The sequence below is a fragment of the Triturus cristatus genome, chromosome 1_2 (genome assembly GCF_964204655.1).
Source record: "Triturus cristatus chromosome 1_2, aTriCri1.1, whole genome shotgun sequence".
NCBI lineage: Eukaryota > Metazoa > Chordata > Amphibia > Caudata > Salamandridae > Triturus > Triturus cristatus.
The window spans coordinates 233,718,433-233,742,549 of NC_140580.1; the positions used below are offsets into that span (position 1 = coordinate 233,718,433).

General features: G+C 44.1%; 1 protein-coding gene and 1 long non-coding RNA gene across 2 annotated transcripts in view; one reads left to right on the plus strand and one right to left on the minus strand.

The window, feature by feature from the left end:
- Positions 1–23,514, plus strand: part of LOC146867100 (uncharacterized) — a 460,163-nt gene extending 436,649 nt beyond the window's left edge. Inside the window, exon 3 of the long non-coding RNA XR_014961070.1 lies at positions 21,070–23,514. This is a non-coding gene — a long non-coding RNA (uncharacterized LOC146867100). The remainder of the gene's footprint in view (positions 1–21,069) is intronic.
- PKD2L1 (polycystin 2 like 1, transient receptor potential cation channel) overlaps positions 1–24,117 on the minus strand; it is a 3,023,543-nt gene that overhangs the window by 2,454,955 nt on the left and 544,471 nt on the right. The window lies entirely within an intron of this gene.

The following is a 24,117-nucleotide window of genomic DNA, read 5'->3' on the forward strand; positions in this document are numbered from 1 at the left end:
ACTGCCACGTGCTGACCCACGCTCCACAGTAGAAGCTTTCTCCTGTACCCACTGCCACTTTACCTGCCACAGCACACACACCAGCCCACTGACATGCCCCACCACAAACATACCACAAACACCACTTGAACAAAAAAACAACTTGAATGCACCCTTCTCAACACACGCTCACTAGGCAAGCATGCCACAGAATTATGGGACCTCATCGCCACCCTCCTATCTGACATCTTCTTCGTCAATGATACCTGGCTCAACCCCACATCTGCCCCAGACATTGCCACAGTGATCCCTGGCGGATATAAAATCACTCCTCAGGACCCCACCAACAAGCTGGGAGGAGGAACAGCCATCATCCACAAAGAGACCATACAGTTTACCACCACCACCGACAACACCACCACTCCCATGTAACATCTCAACTTCGAGCTCCAAATGGATGACAAAACAACCATCAGAGGCAACATCTCATACTTACCTGCAGGCCCATGCACCAGCTTCTGCAACACCATTGCAGATTTCATTGTGCCCCTAGCCTTATACTCCAATTAATACATCTTCCTCTGCAATCTAAATTTCCACATCGATGACCCAAATGACAAAAACACAGCACACCCCCTCGATAGTATGAGCAGCCTCGAATTAACCCAGATCATCCACGACCATACACACACGCAGGATACGCTGGACCCAAGTTTCACATCCAGCAAACACATCAAATATAGCCATGTCACAGAACTCAAATAGATGATCACTCCATTTTCCAGTTCAGCATCTCCAACCCCCGCACAGCCACCCCCAAGATGACCAACCCCCACAACCGGAACAAAATCTCAGTCCCAATCAAGAGCAACATCCAGGGAAAATCCTCACAAAAGGCAAGCTGGTATACCCAAGAACTCAGAACAGCGAAATGGGACAGTAAACAGTTGGAGAGGAAATGATGCTCCAGCACGGACACCTCCGACAGAGCAGTCATCAAGACCTCCCTTAGCCTCTACCACCACCTGCTCAGGACAACAATAACAGCTCTTGCTGCATGCATCAAAACCAGCACCAACAACACTAAGGAACTTTTCAACATGGTTAAGGAATTTTCCAACCTGGCTGCCAGCAAAAACAATATCGTACCATCATAGGAGCTGTGCTACAAATTCCCCACTTCTTCCACAAAAAAATCTAACCCATATACAAACCACATTTCCAACCTCAGAAACCAAAGGCTTGTTCAGGAACTCACCCCCCTACTCTACACCTCTATCAACATAGCAACATTTCCAGATGTCTGGAAACACGCCAAATCAGACCACTACTTAAAAAACCCTCTGCCAACCCCAGCAAACTCAAAAACTACCAGCCAATCTTCCTGCTCCCATTCCCAGCAAAGGTACTGGAAAACATTATCAGCAATCAACTCATGACATACCTGGAGGAGAACCATCTACTTAACCCCTCCCATTCCAGCTTCCGAAGCAATCACAGCACCGAAACCGCCCTGATCGCTGCCACAGACGACATCCAAACTCTCCTCGACCTAGAAGAAACAGCAGCTTTGATCCTCCCCAACCTCTTGACAGCCTTCAACATCGTATTCTACCACAGGCTGATCGAAAGACTCCACCACATCAGCATCTAAGGTTACGGGCTGAGATGGATCACCTTCTTTCTCACCAGTAGTACCCTGAGGATCCACTTCCCACCTCTGAAATCAAGAAGATCAACTGCGGTGACCCCCAGGGCTCATCCCTCAGCCCCAAGCTCTTCAATGCATATATGACCCCGCTGGCCAACATCAGATCCCACGGTCTCAACATAATTTCCTACTCAGATGACAGCCAACTCATCCTCTCACTCACCGATGACCCCACCACCACCAGAACCAACTTCCACAAATGCATGCGAAACGTCACCGACTGGATGAAGAACAACTGCCTGCAGCTGAACACAGACAACATGGAAGTACTGATCTTAGGCAACACCAGCAACACATGGAATCACTCCTGGTGGCAATAAGACCTAGGACCCACAACCAATACCTACGACCATGCCAGAGTCCTCGGAATCATCATTGACAGCAAGATCACCATAAAATCACTGATCAACGCCATCTCCTCTGCCTGCTTCCTCACTCTGCACATGCTACGTAAGATCTTTAAGTGGGCACCCATACACACGAGATGCACTGTGACACAGGTCCTCATCACCAGCCGATCTGACTGCGGCAATGCCCTCTACATAGAAATCGCTGCACACCTCCTACAGCGACTTCAAACAATACAGAATGCTGTAGTCAGGCTCATCCTCGGCCTTCCCCGACAAACCCACATCACACCCCACCTCAGGCAACTCCACTGGCTCCCTGTATAGAAGAGATGCCAATTCAAGCTGCTGACTCACGCACACAAGACTAAGCCTGGGCGGAGTTGGTGGAGTTCCACAACGCGGAACTTCGTCAAGTGACGCACGCAGAGTTCCGCAAGCTGAGCACTACGCTTGGTCATGCCAGTTAGCATTGATTTTCAGTGACAGGTATTTGTCCTGCCCTGAAAAAATCAATGCAAATGGCACCATGTGCTGCGCAAGAGGGCGCCGCTTTTTTCTGCCGCTCTAATAATTTTTCTACTTGAGCGGCAACTTTCTCAACGCGCACAGAAGGTTTCTCAACGCGAGCGGTCATACCCACCCATGACCGCCCGCATTAAAACACCCGTCCACCAGCATGGATGCACTGCCCTCGCGCTCACCAACAGGTCGATTTTCCCTGCTTGTGCTCGCCAACTTGACTATGGGAGCACGAGCGAGGAAAACAACTCTGCTACGCGGAGCAGAGTTTTGGGGAACTCCGTGTGCTCCTCGGAGTGTGGAGTGCAGAAAACTCCACAAACTCTGCGAACAGAGCGGAGTTCATCATCCTGGCTTACACAAGACTCTACAAAACCAAGAATCTGCATACATTAACCACTGCCTGAACTTGAACCAACCTCCAAGAAGCTTACACTCCACCTCCCTTTCACTTGCCCAGACTCCCTGCCTCTACCGAAGCAGAAGTGGAGGACGCTCCATCTCCCACATCGCAACAAATACCTGGAACAGCCTCCCCACGTACCTCTAGACCATCACCTCACTTCTGGAATTCCAAACGGCCCTCAAGACCTGGCTGTTTGAATAAGCCTCCAGGTCCTGCAAACGCCCGGATACCCTACAATGTGATTAGCTGCCCTTTATAAATCCTGATTGATTGATTGATCCTTCTGGTCAAGGTTTCATTTGAAGCAAATATCAGGATAGGTTGGAAAGTGTAGCTCCAGACTGTCTTCTGTGTGTGTGAATAATCTTTAATTTCTTTAGAGGAACAGACAGAGTTAGTTATTGAAGTTACTTGCATTTGTTTTGCGTAATTTGCTGAGAGAGAACTTGCTCATAAAAATTGTATAGTAGTGTGAGCTGCTGCAAGGAGTGAGATTGATATCAGTGTGCCGTGCTGGCATAGGTCAGTTGGTGTAGAGCCACACTGGTATTGGTTGGATACATCATAGAGAGCATTGGTTATAATTGCCAAACAGAATTGTGGGCCAAAAATCATTTCCAGGATTCAACAAAAAGTAATTTGTGAATATTACAAATTGGATCGAAAATTTAATTTTTTAAAGCATTACAGAACCTAGTGAAAGGAGATGTGACTGTGCCCATTAGAAATGGGGAAGAGGCACCACCTGAAGGTACACCAGGTCATACTATGGCAATAGAAATGGGTCTTCACACATGTATTTGGCCCACACAATGGCATACGATCACTGAGATAAATGGTCCCTTGACGTTTCCTCATTATGGGTCATTTAATTTGAAAATCCTTGAACATTTAAGGAGAACACTGCATGATATGAAACTGCCTCCTAGACCTACACAATATGAAGCACTTAATACCAGTGAACATACAGCCCATCTTAGGCAGAGAGAGAGATTTCCATAAATGGTCAAGAAAGCCATACCCACTTGTTTGGATGGTAGATGGGATGCACAACAGAAATCTCAGAAAACTGATAAGATCGAGGGAGCTAGACTATATCCTGCATTAAGAAGTGAGGAAGAAGGGAAAGGTAAACTCAAGAAAAAGAAGAAAGATACAGGTGATACAGAGAATATAGATGAGGACCGTGACAGCGGTTCAAATGAGGACTGTAGAACCAAATTATTGTTGAACCGTCTGCCTCCACACAATGTAACCCACACTGGGCGAGAAACTAATGTACCTATGGGTGAGACCTTAGATATGCCCCCGGGCACCAGTAAATATAACTTCTAATGCAATGGGAGAAAATTCAGGAATGACAGCTCCTTCAAATTCACTTGCTCTAAATGCTCCAGATGCATTAACCATTCTTGTCACCAATGGCCCTGTAGCTCCTTTATATAAGCCTGGATCAGAAGGAAATACTACTCATACTTTGGCTGTTCCTACTGGAACACACGCTATAGCTAGCAATTCAGGGGGCTCGGCAATGGGACCAATTCCTCACACTCCTATGGTTCAGACACAAGGGATAGCCTGCATTAAATCAGGGTTTGATCCAACTATAAGATTTCCTCAGAGATTATCACCTTTTTTCCTGCCTAGAATGAATGAGCTTCCAAATGTGAATTACAGTACCCCTAGGACAGAGATACCTATGGGAACTCCAACCTCTGAGGTCCCTTTTGAACTCACCAACCAAAGCAAGTAGTGGTACCTATAACGGAGAGTTAATTCTCAATACCCCAGCAGAACAACCAGTGCTTACTGCCAGGGAATTTGATGATTGGCTTAGAGCAGGGTTCTCCAAAGTCAGTCCTGGAGGGTAGGAGCCATGCCAGATTTTTAAGATAACTATATTGATCTAAATGGGAATATGCTAAAAATCTGGAATGGATCCGACCCTCCAGGACCAACTTTGGAGAACCCGGGCATTAAAACCATAGACACCCTGACTGAAAGTGGAAATCCTGGAACTAGTGGAGGAATTCAGTCCCGGAGAGCAAAAGGGTCATGAATGTGGATAAACTGAAAGTAGAAATTAGAAGAAATGATAGTTGAACACTTGACATGTCACAATTGAATGCTTACCCCCAAGATGATGAACTAATATTTCTATGTAAAGATATTACCAGATGTGCCTGACAGGCTTATGAAAGATCATCTGGATTGGCTCATTGATATGGAATTGATTTTCAGAAATCTAAAGCCAGACAAAGAAGTTACAGGTTAAGCTTCAGAGCCAGAGATCTTGCAAACACGTCAGGAATGAAATTACAGATAAAGACATTAATTGCCTACATTCGAAGTGGAGTGAGTTAGATAAATAGGAAGGTAGATGGTCAAAGAAAAAGGAACCGAAGAAAGTCAGGGTACAACTGCCTCCATCTGAAACAGAAGAAGGAGATGAGGATATACACATGCTTCCCATGAGAGAAGTGCCTGGTGGAGGGTTTGTCCATAATACCTTGGAGCAGGACTGATCATGCGTCTTTCACAAATGATTTTCTGAAATTGAGAGAGAACCCAGTGGAATGGTACAGACAGGTCAATTGATTTGTAAAGATCTCAAACGTTTTATGGAATGATTTGAATACCTTATTTGAAATTGTGTGTACAGGTAACTTGTGGGTAGGGGTGGACGGTAAACTCTGCTCCACCATCTGAGTTTGTGGAGTTTTGCCAATTTCACACTCCGCTGGGAGCACAGAGTTCAGCAAAAAACTCAGATTCTGCTATGTAGCGGTGTTTGCTCCCCTCCACCCACCCCTATCGAAGGCACGCCCTTAGGAATAAATCATAGTAAATAACTTACACTTTCCAACAATGCCCGCGAGGCTTAATATTGGTATCCCTGCCTGTACCCAGGGTGCGCCACAAGGAGTTAGAGTCTGCTTGCTGTTGCGTCTCGAGTTGTGGTCTTGTGATGTGTAATGGTCATATGACATATGCTGCCTGAGCGACGCTTTCCTGCAGCCCCTATTCTGCCCGAGCTCTGCGGGTGCTTCCCTTTCCACAGCTGACATGCTGATCCTCATCAATACACTGTTGGACTGGTTCAAGTCCCTATTCTGGAAGGAGGAGATGGAGATTACGCTGGTGATGCTTCGTCAACGTGATTGCGGTCATTTAAAGCAGGATCGCTGCCACCATGATACAGTACAGTTATATTCACCCTCCGTGTTCCCTTTTCTACGTCCTTGATTTTCTTCTGTGGGTCTCTGTAATGTGTGGTGCAAGAATACAATATTGCTGCGCATTTTGTACTGAATGTCCCTGTCTTGGTGTTCCAGATACCAGCGCCCCTCCCAGAGCCACCCTGGCCACCGTTGTGTTTCCTCCTTGTCCTGTACAAGGTGTAACAGACAGTACTATGCACTGCACGTGTCAGCCCATCCCACCTTGTTACCTCCCTGCTCTGAATTCACTGCTCACCCCATCTGCGCCCTCCCCACAGGACCCAGCTGCTCTCCCATATGTCTCTGCACACAGGAAATTATCATTTACCGCACCCCCAGGCTGCCGTTAGCGGGCTTCTTCAAAGCGGCCCTCCCTGCTTTGGGGCTAAAAAGTATTATTTATGTATCAGTGCAAATTATAAAATGTGGCGCTCGAGCCACGTTTCATGTCACATGCACATGTAGAGGTGACTGGCTCCTGGAAGAGACAACAAAATTGAAAATGTCAGAAAATCTAAGCTCTTTCATCGGATGTTTGCATCTTTTACTATTTTCAAGCAATTTTATGGCTGTGTTTGCAATAGCGCTGTGATTCTATAACAATGGCAGATGTGAGCTATTTACATGTAAATAACAGTAAAAATTGTGTAAATATAGAACAATTAATGGTTGGAACTTGTTTAAAAAAATGAAGAGATACAAAGCCCGATCAAAATCATATTAGAAGGGGGCCGTTGTTTCTTGTGAGGTATACAGGCCAGTTTGCTACTACAACTAGGTCGGAGCAGAACTCCATGGAATTCCACTGAGTTTTTATGCAACTCAGCAGAATTCTCACCCCTACTTTGGGGTTGAATGCAAAGTTGCTGTGGACTGCCCAAAATGGATTGGGAAAGACATCTTGTATCACATGCTCCGTCTGCACTGGTAATGAAAAAGTGTAAGCAGGTGATTAAATCCGAAGCCAAAAATCTCCCCTAAAGATATTGATTGGGTCAAGATCGACAAAATGACCAAGAGTCCAAAGAGTCAATACATGCTTACTATGAGAGACTGTTGCAGGCATTTAAACAGTTTGGTGGGACAGAAACTATTGAGGAAAGTAGATGGGATATTTTGTTAATAGATTTGTGTACGGACTGAACCCTGAGGTTATTTCCAAGATTTGGCAGCATTTCATTTGTTGGCAGAGCCTATTGATGAAATACTGAGATATCTCATGTGCTGCAGCAACAAATCGAAAATGAAACCTTTGAAATTGAAGGAGATGTTAATGGTGGCACAAATGAAACCTGCACAGCAAGGTCAGAATTTACAGCTTGTTGGGAATGCTGGTCCCATGCAGGGAGTGTATCAGCAGGGAGTTCCTACGATGCGCGGTGGTAATGGGTTTCAACAGCATAGTAGAGAACGTGGTATCCTGATCAATCTGAGAACAGGTGTTAATGTGCTGACTTTGTAGAAGACAAATCTCTGCCACGTTTGCAATAGGCTAGGGCATTTGAAGCATGAATGTGATTTAATACTGGTAACATGGCAAATGGGAATCAGGTTCAGAATGGAGGATTTGTAACATCACAAGGAAATAATATGGTTCAGACACAGCAAGTACAGAGACAGAGTTCACAGTCCTAATGTACCCCAAGCTCAGGTGATGCAGGTTCAACAAGCCCCAATGCCACAACACAAATGTCCAGAGATACGATGTGAATCAAGTTTCCAATGTGAACACCAATCCTTTCGTGAATCAGGGTACTTCTCAACAGTATCCTATGATAAAGACAGATGATGAATACAGCTCAGACTTGTCGCAATGACGGTGCCTGAAAGGTGAGGAGGATTGTGTACTTACTGCAACCTTCGAGGTAGATCAGAGTGCTCTATTTGGGAATGGTGCGTTAAATGGGAATTCAGTCTCGTTCCTCTTTGACACTGGTACTAACCCCTCTACTGTGGAAACAACAGAGGTTCCCAGCCTACCCCTCTCGGGACAAAGAATCCAAGTTGTAGGAGTTGCAAATAAACAAATGTCTAATCCAGTTTCAGAAGCGGTACCTTTTCAAAATAGGGTCCTTTAAAGAGAATTACTAATTTGTGGTGTGTGATTCGAGTCCTGTCAATCTTCTCGAACAAGTTCTCTTGTGAAAGCCAAATTGTTCCATTCACTGTACTCCAAATGGAATTGAAATTCAAACTCATGATGAAGACATTGCCTTTAAACTTGTCAGACAGAAATCAGAATTCGGACTGCACTCTATCTTGACAAAATACGATCTGCCCCCAGAGCTGAGAGACACAGTGTTACCTGAAGTCTGGGACTTTTTAGAGAAAGAAATAGGTCTCAAAGGAATTGAACCAATTACATTACAGTTAAGCCTAATGCTGCGTACCCGAGTATACCATCAAACAATCTGATCCCTGAAACCATTGATGGGATTACTCCTGTGATGGACTCAATGATTGAGCAAGGTATTCTGAAAGAGATTATGGGGAGTCCATGTAACTCACCCATCCCGGGAATGCAGAAACCCAATGGCAAGTACCGTATGTGAGAAGTTGGCCTGATATATGCTGTCCACTAGTTATAGTGGGCACCTTGTATCAGTCCAAACAACCCCTTGTTGGTTATAGGTTAAAGACAACCTTTATTGAAAGCTCTCCTAGTGGTAGCTATGGAGAGCAGCCCTCAGGCTAAGTCTTGAAGGAATGTAAAGCAGCTTGTTTTACCAGTCTATAATCTCTTAAGTCACTAAATGAAAGATATCCACACCAGGTATATATATATAATATATGTATTTATTACTAAACACACCCTCCTAGTCTCTTTATGAGAATAGAGGTCAAAACACATAAATTACACTTCAATAATCACAGTAAAATAGCACAAATAAACGTCAGGCCCTAGGGGCGAGCCAAACCATATACTAAAATAGTGGTATAAGAACCACGACTTAACTAGACAAGGCCTAGAGCCTGTAGAATCACTGGGACCCCAAGGAACCACCCAAGGTAGTGACACAGGGGACCCACAGGGGCCGTGTGCAGTGTGTGAACACAGCCGCGAGCTCCCGTTAGCTTCTATGGGGAAAGTCGCAGTTAGATTTTTAAAGATTAGGGACACTTAGAAATGAGTCAGGACCAAACCCTTTTGGACTTAGGAAGTTCTAGGGCTAGCACCCATGGGAGCACCGGAGTACTCGTGTTACCTCACCCAGAGAAGCCGGGTGCTGGGTCGCATCGTCGATTTCAATGGGAGCTGGCGAAGAAGTGCTGCTGCCGTGAAGATGCGAAGTGTCCGAAGAGATCCAAGCCTGGATCAAAGATGAGAAGAACCTGAAAGCAGAGTGGACAGAGTCTGGGTCACTTGCTAGTGACCAGGAAGGCAGATGTCCACCGATGACGGGTGATTTCAGGTGAAAGAGGTGAAGCTTGACTCTTCAGCCACGAGGACCAGGAGGCGTCGAGGACAACCAGGAGCTGGATTCGAGCTGTCCCATGAAGGATGTCGATTGCTGCAGCATCAGTGCCCGGATTGGACACAGCAAGCCTTGACAACAGCAACCCACGCAGAAACAAGAAAGATGCTTCGGTGCAGACCAGCTAGGCCTGTGGGACTCACCACTTGGTTGGGAATCAGGGCACATCTGGAGCAACCAGGAAAGCCCAAGGAAATGCAAAGTTACCCCCTCAGGGACCCACCAGTCAACAGACCAGGGATCGCGAAGGGACCTCAAGATGAAACACAAAATGGCGGCCCACGGGTCTCTTGGAATGACCAGGCCAACAATCTTCAGTGGATTCAGTGCTCGAGATAGGGGCTACAAGTCAGCCCAAGAACGACTTCAAGAGACGTTGAGAATTCAATGCACTTGCAGAAATGCACGGTGACCAGGAGTTCCGGCTCCACACTACTCACGAGGGCTGTGGGTCTCAGCTTTGCTGGGGACTCGGATCGGCCTCTGAGATGTCTGGAAATCCTCTTCTTGGGCAGCAAATACTTTGGAGTCCGGCGGGAGCTTCGATGATGCAGACCGGCAAATTGCTGCGTTGGTGCCTGCCAAGCAGGGGAGTCACTCCTTGACCCGATGGGAGATTTCTTCAGTCCTCTGGTCTTGAGCAGAGCGTTGAAGGTCCAGGATTCAGCTTCAGAGTTTCGCCCAGGGTAATCTAAAGTCCTAAGGACAGGGGTCCCATACTTATACTAAGGTAGGGGGTTGGACATACTCTGGGGAGACACCTATGAGAGGGTTTGGAAAGAGGGGTGGCTACACCCATTTCCTTTGTCCAGTTTCGTGCCAGAGCAGGGGCTGGAAGCCCCTGAATTGATTTGAGCTGGACTATGCACAGGGACACCAAGTGTGCTCCCAGTGCAGGACTTCAAAGCACTCAGAGTGCTCCCACCCAGCCCCATTACACATAAGCCAGTCTGGGAGGCGGTTACACCTCCCTGTGACAGGAAACCTACTGTCCATGCCTCCCCTGCTGGAGTTTCGGTCAGCGGCAGGAGGCCAGACCCATGTCTGTGGCGGCAACATCCATTTTGTGATGCTAGGGCTCTAGGAAGTTTCTACCGGGTATACCAGTGCTGTCATGTCTCTCCCTCTAGAAGGGTGGGATCATACTCCCACACCAGTTACTGGTGTGGGGGTATGATTCCAAGGTGTTTGATACAGACATGTTTCTATGCAGCCAGTCCAAAGTTAGCATTTACCGTTTGGTTATAATGCACTTAAGAGTATATGGTCAGGCTCCACTACCAACAGCATCAGAGAAGGGTCTCCGAACGCTCTGGGCTCTGCTCATGCAGCGGCCACCTCTCACATAAGAACCAAGCACTCTACCTTCAGAATTGATAAGGCCTGCCATAGGAGTGACTTATAGGTATATATATATATATATATTCACTGAAAAAACCATAGGTTTCAGGGGTGTTATAGTTAGCTGGACTTTTCACTTGTACAAAACCATTGAAATTCCCCCGTTATAGTTAGTTCAGCTAACTATAACTCGCGCGCCCGCAATGCACTGCTGATGACGTCACATATTACATCACTCATGACATGGTCAGTGACATCACTCATGACATCACCGATGACATCTCAAATGACATCACTGATGACATCACTGATGACATCATCCAGTGAATGTCTGTTTTTCTGAAAATTAAATATGTTTTATATATGTATATCTAAACAATGATGGAAGAATAAATGGGTATATAAGTGTCTAAATGGATGATTTGTTTTTGAAAAATTGATTGTGTAACTGACTGATTAAGTGTATCATAGTGAATACATGGCTTAGTGAGTAATGTTTAAATATGTAAATATCTGTATCAGTCTCTCACTTTGTGTATAAGTGGCTGCATGGGTTGGTGAGTAGCTACATGGGTGTCTATATAGGTTATTAGTTGGTTTTTTGAGTATCAGTCTGAGTGTCTGCATGGTTCGGTGGGGGGTATTACGTAGTGCATAGGTGCATGAATGAGTGACTCACTGTTTGTATGTGTTGAAGACAGCATGTGTGCAGGACTGTATGGGTGGATGAGTGTGTGTATGTGTGTGTTAGTGAGTGAATGACTGTCTCAATAGTGTCTTTATGAGTAACTACATATGTTTTAAACTAGTATATGTGACTATTGGTGTATATAAGTGAGTATATGTGAGAGTGAGAGATTGAAAGAGTTCCTTTATGAATAAGTATGTGTTTCTATAAGTGATTGTTTAAAAGACTAAGTAAGTGTAAGTTTCCGTAGAAGTAAGTGTGGTGGTGTGTGTATAACTGTATATGCAAGTAAATGTATGTTTGATTCTTTATTAGCATGAGTGACTATGTGTGTGAGTAACTCTATGGATGAGTGGCATTGTGTAACAGGATGTATAGGTGTATGAGTACATATGATGAGTGAGTACATGTATGAGTGACTGTATAGGACTGTTGGTGAATGAGTGGATGTGTATGTGGATCTTAGAATTACTGAAGAGGTTGTTGTAACTGGTATTGGTATGTCCATTGTTTTGAAAATTTTAGTCTCTGTTTTTGAATGTGTGTATTAAAGGTTATGGTGAGAGGAGGTCTGCCACTCTATCACAAGGGTGATGTCATCAGTGATGTCATCAGTGATGTCATTTGAGATGTCATCAGTGATGTCATGAGTGATGTCACTGACCATGTCATGAGTGATGTAATATGTGACGTCATCAGCAGTGCATTGCGGGCGCGCGAGTTATAGTTAGCTGAACTAACTATAACGGGGGAATTTCAATGGTTTTGTACAAGTGAAAAGTCCAGCTAACTATAACACCCCTGAAACCTATGGTTTTTTCAGTGAATTTCTGAGGTTTTTTAAATGCTAATTCCTAACTATAATGTGCCTGAAACCTATGGTTTTTTCTGTGAATTTCAAAAGTTTTTTAAATGCTAATTTCTAACTATGCCTACAGAGATAGGACATGTGAAGAAAGAAGAAAAAATACACAGAAAGAAAAAAAAGAAGTGCAGAAAGAAGCAACAGATGTCCTCAAAGACGAAGAAAAGTGCAGGAAGAAGGATAACGTGCAGAAAGAACAAAAAGAAGAGCAGAAAGAATCCTTGTTGCAAAATCATCCTGTACCCTCAACTTTTTCAGACGGATACTGGTGGTAACTGAGTCTGACTAACCAGTCCTAGAGCCAGTGCTATGTTAAAAGACACTTAGAATACAGTGAAAACACCTACATACACTAGGGAACATTATGCGTTGGGGTCTCCCTGTGATTAGCATGACCTCCTCTGTAAGCCCCTAGTATATAATAGGGCAGGGGGGTTAAAACTACCTCTTAAAACAGGTCACAGGGCGTTTTTGCACATGTTAACTCAGGCCCCGTCCCCTCCCTTCACCAGTGTGTAAACACGCTCTGTGTCCGTTTTTAGTTGGGAGATTAAGTTCATTTGAATCCTGAGGGTCCCTAGGGTCCAAATAGCCCACTAGGTACCTCCAGTAAGTGCCACAGAGCTGAGTTGCAGAGAGGTGTAAAAAGTGGCACGGCCTGGACCACCTCTCTGCAATGCAGCTCAGTGGCGCTTACTGGAAGCACTTGGTGGGCTAGTTAGCCCCCAGGGGCCCTCAGTATTGAAGGGAAATTATATCCCCAATTTAAAACGTGCCATAGTGCGTGTTTGCACACGTCACCTCAGGCCCCGTCCCCTCCCTTCACCACTGTGTAAACGCGCCCTGTGGCTGTTCTAAGTTGAGAGATTAAGTCCCCTTGAATCCTAAGGGTCCCTAGGGTCAAACTAGACCACTAGGTACCTCCAGTAAGCGCCACAGAGCTGCGTTGCAGAGAGGTGTAAAAAGGGGCTTGGCCTCAGAACACCTGTCTGCAGCGCAGCTCCCTGGCGCATACTGGAGATGCCTGTTGGGCTAGTTGGCACTCAGGGACCCTCAGTATTGAAGAGGAATTAATTCCCCAACTTACAACTCGCCAGGGGGCGCGTTTGCAGAGTGCTGCAAGGAGAGGGCGTGGCCTCCGGCACAATGCCAGTCTTTTATTTATTTTAATTTTTTAAGAAGGGGGGCTGTGTGGTTCCCCTTCTTATTCTAATTTATTGGCCCTGATGACCCCATCCCCCAGGGCCTGTCTCCTAATTATATTTTTTTGACCCCAATCCCCAGGGCCGGCCACTGTTTTTTATTATTTTTAAAAAATATATATTTATAGACACACCTAGGACATGCTGGACAAACCGTACGTACCTATCACCATGACGATTTGCGTGATATTCATTAAAAGGCGACTATGCATACAATGAATCCATGTGGAATGTATTTACACCACTAGTGAAGCTCTGACATGTCTGATGCCCTACCGTGCCTAATCCCGGTAGACACCCTTGTCGTTTATTTATACAAACATGGGTAGCTATTGACGGGCACATTTAATACACATGCACACCAAGCCATTCAAAGGGGATTCGACAAAAATTCGACCAAAACTATGCAAGAAACCCCCCTCATGGTTAATAAAACACACATCCACTGCCGGATGTGTAATACTTTTTATTTTACTCTCTGGAAAGGGGACGAACATCACTTGAGAGTCACAGCGCGCTCCTGGCAGAGCCCAATGCTGTGTTACACCCACCATTGCCTGCCGAGGGCCACACACCTCTGTGTTGTATTCCACCAGCTAGTGCATATGCTATGACACTCTCTAGCCCATGTGCACTGTAACACCACCCCGTGAATATGTTATGCCACACTTGTCTTCGCACGGGTTATATTGCCCCATCTAACGTGCCTTCCTCGATGCCTATGTTATAACGCACAGTGCTATGCCATACATATTACAATCTGGGATCCATATCTTTGTCACAGTGCATACGCAACGTTACACTCCCCAGCACATATTTTATATTACAACTTTAGAGACCAGTTAGGTTACACAACACTGCCCTGTGCATATTACACTCCAAGGCGCATATCGCATAGCACGCGCTAGTGCCTGTGCTATCTCGCGCTCTCCAATGAATCTGTCATTGCGCACAATGTATTGCATATTATATTTCACGCCCGGTTCATCTTATATCACACTTTTTGGTGCATAGTTTATACCATACACTATATCTAGTTTTCATTTTCAATCGTGCTCTCAGGACTATGTTCTATATAACACTGTGTTCACCTACCCTTTTCACGGGCATTACATTTTGCGATAGGGGGTGGAGGGTCAGGGGGTGTTTCTGCCAAGTGAGCCCGGAGTCACAGTCACAAACGTCCTCTTCTTCCTGAATAAAAGTGAGATTATGCTGCATACTTGTTCATATTTTAAGTAGTTCGCACAGACACACGTTTTAAAAACAATAAAGTTCCTAATACCCGCCTTCTCTGAACAGTTAGCTTGCTGCCCCATCCCCCTCCTCCCTATCCTCTGTTGTGTGAATCCATGGACTAGCCTCCTCCCTCCTGCCATGCATGGTCTGATGTGCTGCCACTGCCCTCAATTTAGTATGATGTACCAGTCCACTCCTCCTGCCCTCCATTGCCCAATTCTATGCCCCATCATTGACCTCCTGCTTAAACTCTGTGCTTAGCTTGCTGCCCCTATTCTCCTTCCCCCTGCCCTCCGATGTCTTTGTGCATGCCCCAGCTCCATCCTTTTTGCCCACCATGTTCCATGGACCTGCCACTCCTATCTACTCTGAGTGTTCTGTTGAGCTGCCACTCCCCTCCCACCTGCCTAGCATTGTCAGATGACTGTAACCTGTCCCTGCCACCTCCACCCTGCCTGTCCACATGCCATGCCCTTATCCTCTTCCTCCTGTCCTACATGGTCCATTGTACTGCCACACCCTTCTGCCCTCCCTGGTCTGTTGTGCTGCAACTTCTCCTCTTGCCTGCCCCGTGCGGTCTGTTGTGAGGCCCCTTCCCCTGAACTTTCTTGTCTGTGCACAGGTCCTGACCCTCCCTTCTATCCTCCATCGTCCTTTGTGCATACCCCTGCACCCTCCTTCTTGCCCATCATAGCCATTGTGCTGCCACTAACCCTCCCACTTGCCATGCATGGTCTTCTGTGCTGCCATGGCCCCTCCCACCTTCCCTGTGTGGTCAGTTAGCTGCCCCTGACCCCCTCCCACCTTCCCTCCATGGTCTGTGTGTATGCCATCACAGTCTCACTGTTGCTCTTCATGGTGTGTCTTGCTTCTAGTGCCCATCCTGCCTGACCTCCATGGCTATCTTGCTGCTCCTGCCCTGCCCCCTTGCCCCCAGCCCTCTGTTTACATGTGCAGACCCCTACTCCCTCCCTCCTGGCTTGCCTGTTCCATTGTAATGCCCCTGATCCGTCCCTCCTGCCCTTTATGGTCTGTTATGCTGCAGCTTTCTCTCCTGTCTGTCCATTATGGTCAGATAGCTACCATTGCCTCTTGCCCCTCTGTTCTCTGTTGTCCATGTGCATGGTCCTGTCACCTCCCTCTTGCTTTCTATGGATTGTTGTGCTTCACTCCCGTCCCGCATGCCCTGTGTGGTGTATTGTGCTGCTGCAAACCCTGATGCCTGCCCTGCAGGGTCAGTTTGGTGCACCTCTCCATGTCCCTCCTGTCCTCTGTTATCCAAGTCCATGTCCCTACCCCATTTCCTTCCATGATCCAATGTACCATACTTGCGAACATTTTGAGCTTGGTAAGAGGGACATTTTGAAAAACAACTGGGGTATTGATTTTCCCCTTTGAGTTACATTGAAAAAGAGGAGATTGTAGACAGGAGACAGATCAAATAAAGCCCATTTGAGCTTAAAAACATTGGACGTTTCCTGGCTGAATCGGGTCTGTTGGCATGTATGGTTGTACTACCATTGCCTCTTCCTTCTGCCCACAATGGTCTATTACATTGCCACAGCCTCTCTTGCAAGTCCTGTATTGTTGGTTTGTTGCCCCTGCCCCCCTTTCCACTGCCCTCCATAGTCTGTTGTGCTGCCACGGCCCTTCCTGCCTGCTCAGTGTGGTTAACCACTTGATTAAATGTTGCACTTAGGGGAGAGGATGTGGTGTTACTTCCAGAACTGCAGACTTTGCAACTGGGGAACCAGGTTGGAGTTTCTGCTTCAGCTCGACATTCTGTGATTCTGGTCAAATCACTTAGTCTCCCCATGTCTACAACCAAAATGAATTTGTTCTTGTGTGATGTAACCAATGCTCATGTAAAGCACTCCAATACCTGACAAGTCTGCACTATATAACACTGCAAAAACACAAAATAATAAGTGTTTTGCACACGTCTGTCATTGGGCTATATTTGGGCTACATCTGGGTGATTTTGAGCTACATTTGGGCTCTTTTGTCTCCGGTGGCCATCTTGGGAGATTTATTTGTTATGAAGTTTCCTAATTTCCACATGTACTGCAGTCTCCTCAGCAGGAAATGCTTTCAGTTTTTTACTTTGATTCCATCAAGAAGGCATTCAGATATGTCACACATTTGCCATAAATTCTGAAAGTTAGCACTCTAGTTGCTCATTAGATCACTGTAGTAAAACTACTGTTCACCATGGAAGTCTGCTCCTGGTATTAAAAGTGCATGTTTCAGTCTGCATGTCAGAATTTTTTAATGAAATAGAAGAGGATTTGAGAAGTCACTCAAAATGTGCCCTCATTTTCTTTCTTCAGTATTAATCATAATTTCTATGGCAAAATGAACACCCTCATTGTGTTCCTTTTTAAATTAAATGGTTTAAGTGTTACCAGTTTATTCCAATCAAGATGGCTTCAGGTGTGCCATACTTTTGTCATAATGAAGACAGTAAGCGCTCTAGTTGTTTTTAAGAACACTCTGGGACATTCTGTCATTGGGCTATACTTGGGCTACATCTGGGTGATATTTGGGCTATATTTGGGCTCTTTTGTCTCTGGTGGCCATCTTGGGAGACTTATTTCTTATGAAGTTTCCTAATTTCCTCATTTACTGCAGTCTCCTCAGTAGGAAATACTTTCAGTTGTTTACTTTGATTCCATCAAGAAGGCATTCAGATGTGTCACACATTTGTCATAAATTCAGAATGTTAGCACTCTTTTTGCTCATTAGATCACTGTAGTAAAGCTACTGCTCACCAGGGAAAACTGCTGCTGGTATTGAAAGTGCATGTTTCAGTCTGCATGTCAGAATTTTTTAATGAAATAGAAGAGGATTTGAGAAGTCACTCAAAATGTGCCCTAATGTTTCTTTCTGCAGCACTAATCATACTTTTTATGGAGAAATGAACCCCCTCATTTTGTTCCTTTTTAAATTAAATGTTTTAAGAGTTACCACTTTAATCCAAGCAAGATGGCTTCAGGTGTGACATACGTTTATCATAAGTAGGACTGTTAGCGCTCTAGTTGTTCCTTGGAACACTCTGGGAAGCTGCAGTAGAACACAAAGGAATCAACTGACAGTCTCTGCCCTTGTTGGATGTACATGTTTTACTGAGAATGTCAGACTTCATTCTCACATGACTGAGAAAGATAATGTGAATTTACAGAAAATAAGCTCTCAGTTTAGCTTATAGATCACCTTCCAAACCTCTGTGGGAAAAGCATGAGAAAATATTTTTCTCTCAATCATGATATCCCAGCAGAAGGCTTTTTCACATGGTGAAATCACCTTAGAACACACCACAAGTCCTAAAATGAGTATGGTGCCATCAACAAATGATTTATAATGTAACTAAAGTCTTAAAACCTTCTATTAACTGCAATGCTTTTTAATGAGGTGCTATCATGTATATTGGTCCCAAGATGGCTGCCAACACTTCTTGGATGAAGTGCTGACAGCCAATCAGATCTCAGGATGAGATGTGTGGTTAGGCTCCGCCCACATATATATATGATTTTACTTTAGATTTTCTCAGGAACTGCTGAACAGATTGACACCAGACCTGCAAAAGGCACTTCCCTGAGCTGAGGACTACCTCTCTGCCAAATTTCAAGTAATTCTGTTCAGCCGTTCGAGCTGTACCTTGGACTAAAGGTCCCTATGGAAAATTGCATGGGGAAAACGCCTTTTGGGACCCCCCTTTTTTCTCTGCCCCCGCTTGACGAATCCCCCCGAGACTTTCAGGGTAGGAGCGGAGTGGGGCGCCCCACCTATTTTGAAAATTTCGCGAGGATTCATCAACCGGCGCCAAAGTTATTCCAAATAGAATGTTGCGGATTTCCTTTGGAAACACGGTCCTAACTATAACTATCTACTGGCGACCGCCAGTAGATTATATATATATATATATATATATATATATATATATATATATATATATATATATATATATATATATATATATATATATATATATATATATATATATATATATATATATATATATATATATATAGTGATATAGGTAACCTATATCACAGTAAGGGGTGCATGCACCACCTTACCCAGGCTGCAGTAGCAGACCTGTGGTGTCATTTTGGGTAGCTTTCCAGGGGTGGCATAATAGATGCTTCAGCCCCTGGTAGTCCTCTGGGGTACCCATGCCATGGGTACATAGTATACCATATACTAGGGACATATAAGGGCACCTCAGTTCCAATCTGAACTGTACCTAAAGTACATGGAATCATTTTAGAAAGAAAGCAGCTAGGCTGAGGCTCTGAATAGCAGGGTTCCGCCAGACTAGTCAAAAAACAGTGAAACACCAGCAAAAAGTGGGGGTAAATATGTGAAGCAGATCCTACTCTCCTACACCGCATTGAGCAAGATTTGAGAAATTTTAACTATTGTTGTTCCTTGTCCTATGGTACCAAATCCAGCTGTGATTTTGTTCCCGATTCCATGTGAGTCCGAGTGGTTCTCTGTCATTGATTTGTGCCAAGCCATCTTTTTTATACCATTGCAGGAGGACAGCCAGTTCCTTTTCGCTTTCTGTTTCGGTAGCCATATTTTGGCATGGTGACAAGTCCCACAAGGGTATGCGGAGAGTTCATCAATTTTCAATCAGATACTCACAAAGAATCTGGAGTCCCTGGTGATGCCCTATCTCTCAGTTCTAGTGCAGTACACTTACGACCTACTGGTGGTGTCAAATACACAGGAGGCTTGCAAAACAGACACAATTGCTCTGATGAATCACTCAGCTGAGAATGGACATAAATTGGCCCCGACCAAATTACAGTACTGTAAGAAAGAAGCAGTGTACGTAGGACATCACATTGAGAAAGGAGCAAGGAAGGGGTCACAAGAGAGAATCTTGGCCATTCAGAAAATGAATCCGCCAACAAGTCAGAATGTTCTTGGGAATTGTGGGCTACTGTTGACCATGGATTCCCAACCTTTCCCTAATTGCCAAGCATTTTGCAGAGGCTGACACACAAAGACATGTCAGATCCGGTACCATGGGATGACAGCTGCATACGTGCCTTCTCAGAGATGAGAAAATATCTATTCCGTGCCTCGCCACTAGGAATGCCTAATTATAATGATTGTTTTGCAGTGAGAGGGAAGGCTGCGCTCTCTCTGTGCTAATCCAGATGCACGGGAATGCTCGCTGACCCGAAGCTTACTTTTCTGCCATACTTGATCCTGTAGTTGCTGCTTTGCTTAGCTGTCTTAAAGTTGTGGCTTCCACTGGTGGCAGCACAGGGCAGTGCAAGAGCATTGTTATGGGTCATTCTTTGACTGATTTTGTCCCCATTCCATCGAGGCTTTGTTAACTTGTACCAGAACTCAGTACTTGACTAATATTCATCTCCGCAAATATGAGCAAGTCATACTTGGTGCCGATAATGTTACATTGAGGAGATGTACTGTACTAAATCCTGCTACCCTTTTGCCCATACCTGGAAATAAATCTGTTAAAGGTTAAGTTGAGCATGACTGTCTTGATATTACTGATCTATCCACCAAGCAGAGACCTGACATACAAGATGTTCCACTACCTAAATCAGATTATGTGATGTTTGTTGATGGCTTCTGCTTACAAGACCATGATAGCACTCTGAGCGCTTCCTGCGCTGTCTGTACTGCCTCAGGTGTGGTCAAAGTCTCCTGGCTTCAAGAAGGATTTTCAGCACAAGTGGTTGAATTGATTGCTCTTACAGGACCATGCTGTGTTTCAGACCAGCTGAGAGTGGCAATTTTCACTGATTTCGGACAGTTATGGTCACAACGTGGGTGGATGACTTCTTCGGGGTCTGCAATAAGGAATGACGAAAGTGTCTATAACCTTTTGCATGCTTTATAGTTAACTTCCCAGATTGCAGTTGTGAAATATGCCACACATCGAAATAGCACTGCCTATGTGACATCGGGCAATAGGTATGCTGATGAAACAGCGAGATACTGTGCTCTGAATGTTTGAACATTTAATGGAGAGTACCACAATGAAAAATTGGATCCCATAAATTGTAATCTGTTTGTTGTTGATTGCAGTTGATACTTGGAAGGAAGTTAAGAGGTTACAGGAAGAAGTGTCAGAAGCAGAACAGCAAGTTTGGATCAGGTTGTTCCAAAAGAGATAAGGATTACTTTTGGATTTCAGGAGATGGAAGGCCTGTGTTGTCAGGAAGTTTGCTACCTCCAATGGCAAGACATTTTCATGGACATGCATATGTAGGAACAGATGCCATGGTGTACTTGTTTAGGCAAACGTGGTTTAACCCAAGATTTAAACTGATTGCTGAAATACTGTGTCACAGATGTGATGTGTGCCAACACAGAATATAGGCAGAAGAACAGCAGTAACAGAGTCACATAGGGAGATGGGGAGGTCCTTTCAACAGGATGCAACTGGGATTTATCAAGATGCATGTGTGCAATGGATTGAGATATGTCCTAGTGATTTTGTGCATCTTTTCACATTGAGTTGGAGCTTATCTGACCAGGAGAAATTATAGTTTCACAGTGGCTAAACTGTTGTTGAGGGAGTTAATTCCACATTTCAATTTCCCGACTTACCTGGAGTCAGACCGAGGAACTCATTTTAATAATGTGGTCCTGAAGATGTTGTGTGCAGCACAGCAAGTTGAACAGAGGCTCCACTACAGTTACCTACAGGAAGCTTCTAGAATTGTGGAACAGGTCAATGGCACTTTGAGATCTAGATTGGCTAAAGTGTGTGCTTCGACGTCCCTGAAATGGCCTGATGCTTTGTCTCTTGTGTTGATGAGTTTATGCAGTGTTCCAGAAAGGAGAACAGGAAGATCATCATGGGAAGGGCCATGAGACTGCCAGCTCTGCCCGTGAATGCACTTGTGAACATTACAGATGATATGATTCTTGATTACTGCAAAAGACTGGTTTCTGTGGTGCATTCTGTCTCTCAGCAGGTTGGAAAGGCTACAGCTCTGCCTCAACAGGAGCAGTGTAATGATCTCAGTCCCAGCCACTGGATTATGATGAAGAAGCACGTGTGCAAGTCATGCTTGGAGCCTCAATTATGTCACAATTTTATAACAGATACAGGACATGAATGTGCATTTAGCACATGTTTCTTATGTGGTCTAACAATATTAAAATAAGTGTTGCATTTGACATTATTTTTAATGTGCAGTCACTTGTTGTATTTGTGAACTTGCTCATATTGTGTGCCTTAACCATAACAATTGATATATTCTTTGAGGTCTTGATGAATAAACCATCCTTACTTATTAGACATGTAATCAATATAGAAATGAATTCGACTTACATGATGTGTGCCTTAAATGCATAAAATGACATTTACCATTTAGTTGTTTAAGTAGAAATTGAACCATTGTCACGTTATACAATCTGATTTACATTAGAAACGCATTAGGTTCATGTAACGTGTACACTAATGTTTCACATGTATTGCATTAAAATGTAGTTCTTAAGACCTAAGGTCTCACATACATTTAAGATTTTACTATATGCCCTATGTAATGTGAATTTAATGTACTGACCATTCAGATTCACTTGTGGTTAAGGGTGCACACGCATATTAAATATGCACCATTGAGTCAATACTTAGAAGTGGTCTTTAGTAGGCCTGAATAATGTGCTGCATTTTCCATTTTCTTCTAACATTACATTTCTTGCAGGTATTCACATGCATTGTTAGTTTGATACATTACTGTACTAGTGATAGCGAGACTGAGCTTCAGAAGGAGACCTTGAAGAAAGAACATGAAGAGCCAGAGAGTAAACTGAAATGCCTATTCAGCAATGTTATAACCTAACCTGAGTGTGAGAAGACGATGTTGTTCCCATGCTCAATGTGAGATACTTTGTAAATGTTGCATTCTACAATGTGAGAAGTGGAGAAAGACAAGAGGCCCCTGATGATGCATGCAAAAGGGGGTTGCTAAAGAAGACTCTTGTGTTATAACTTAGTGTTCACACCATTGGAGATCAGATCCTTGAAGATTATCTTCAGAACCTTCACAGACCCTTACAGCACTTTTCCCTAGTTTTTGTGAGGTACAGACCGATATGCTTTTTTTAAATTCTATATTGAGTGTGGCTTAAGCTAACGCTTCCCTGACCCAAGAAGACTCTTTACTGAGATTCTGAAATGCTGACACCTTTCTACTTATTTTCTTGCCTAGCTCTATTTTCCTTTATGGAACTCCTTATTTTTTAAATCCTTTAGAACCATCCTCTTAGCTTGGACTTTACTTAGGTGTTTTAGATTTACCCATGAATAAATGAGAAAATCTGAGACTCTTCTCTGAGCATCAAGTGTTATTGTTAATCGTATGCATTGCTGTGACTGAACTTCTTGTTTGACCGATATTGGTCCGCCTAAATTTCTTCGAGTTTGGACTTCCCCGTTGTCATTCTGTATCTTTGTAGCATGGTGCTAAGAATCGTGTACCTTGACCTGATTGTTAATTTGTAATAAACCTTCCTAACCATAGTTATTGATTCCTGATCCTTATTGTGTAGCCAAATGGCCAATACTGTTAATTGAAACTGATTGATGTAATGTTAGCTCTCATCAAATAAAAAGTTAATCGGAGGATTAATCTTAAGAAAGTGGGCTCAGAAAACGCTGTATCGGTATTTAATCTAAAACAAGTAAAATAGAATCTGTACTGCATTTTGTAACAAGCATTAAATAGGGTGCAATACCATTAAAAGTACAGAGTGCAGAATGGGTCACAACAGTTTGTATAGGTAGCGCCATCAGTTTCCGACGATTATCGCAATAGCAAAAGTAAAGTCCTTTCAATGTCTTCTTAGACACGGACTCTAGCAATACAGGGGAATTATAATATTCTGGAACACTAATTTCAGTGAATGTCTATTTCAGATACACCAGCCATTGGATATTGGCCACATGAGCAAGCGTTAATATATTAGTGATCAGTGACTTTTGTCAGTGAAATTAGGCTCCCAGACAAAGTCATATTTTTTGTTTTGTTCAAATATCTTTATTGTTATTTAGAAGAGAAAATACAATTAAAATACATTGCAATACAACATGACAATATGAGATATATATTAGGGTAAAATCGA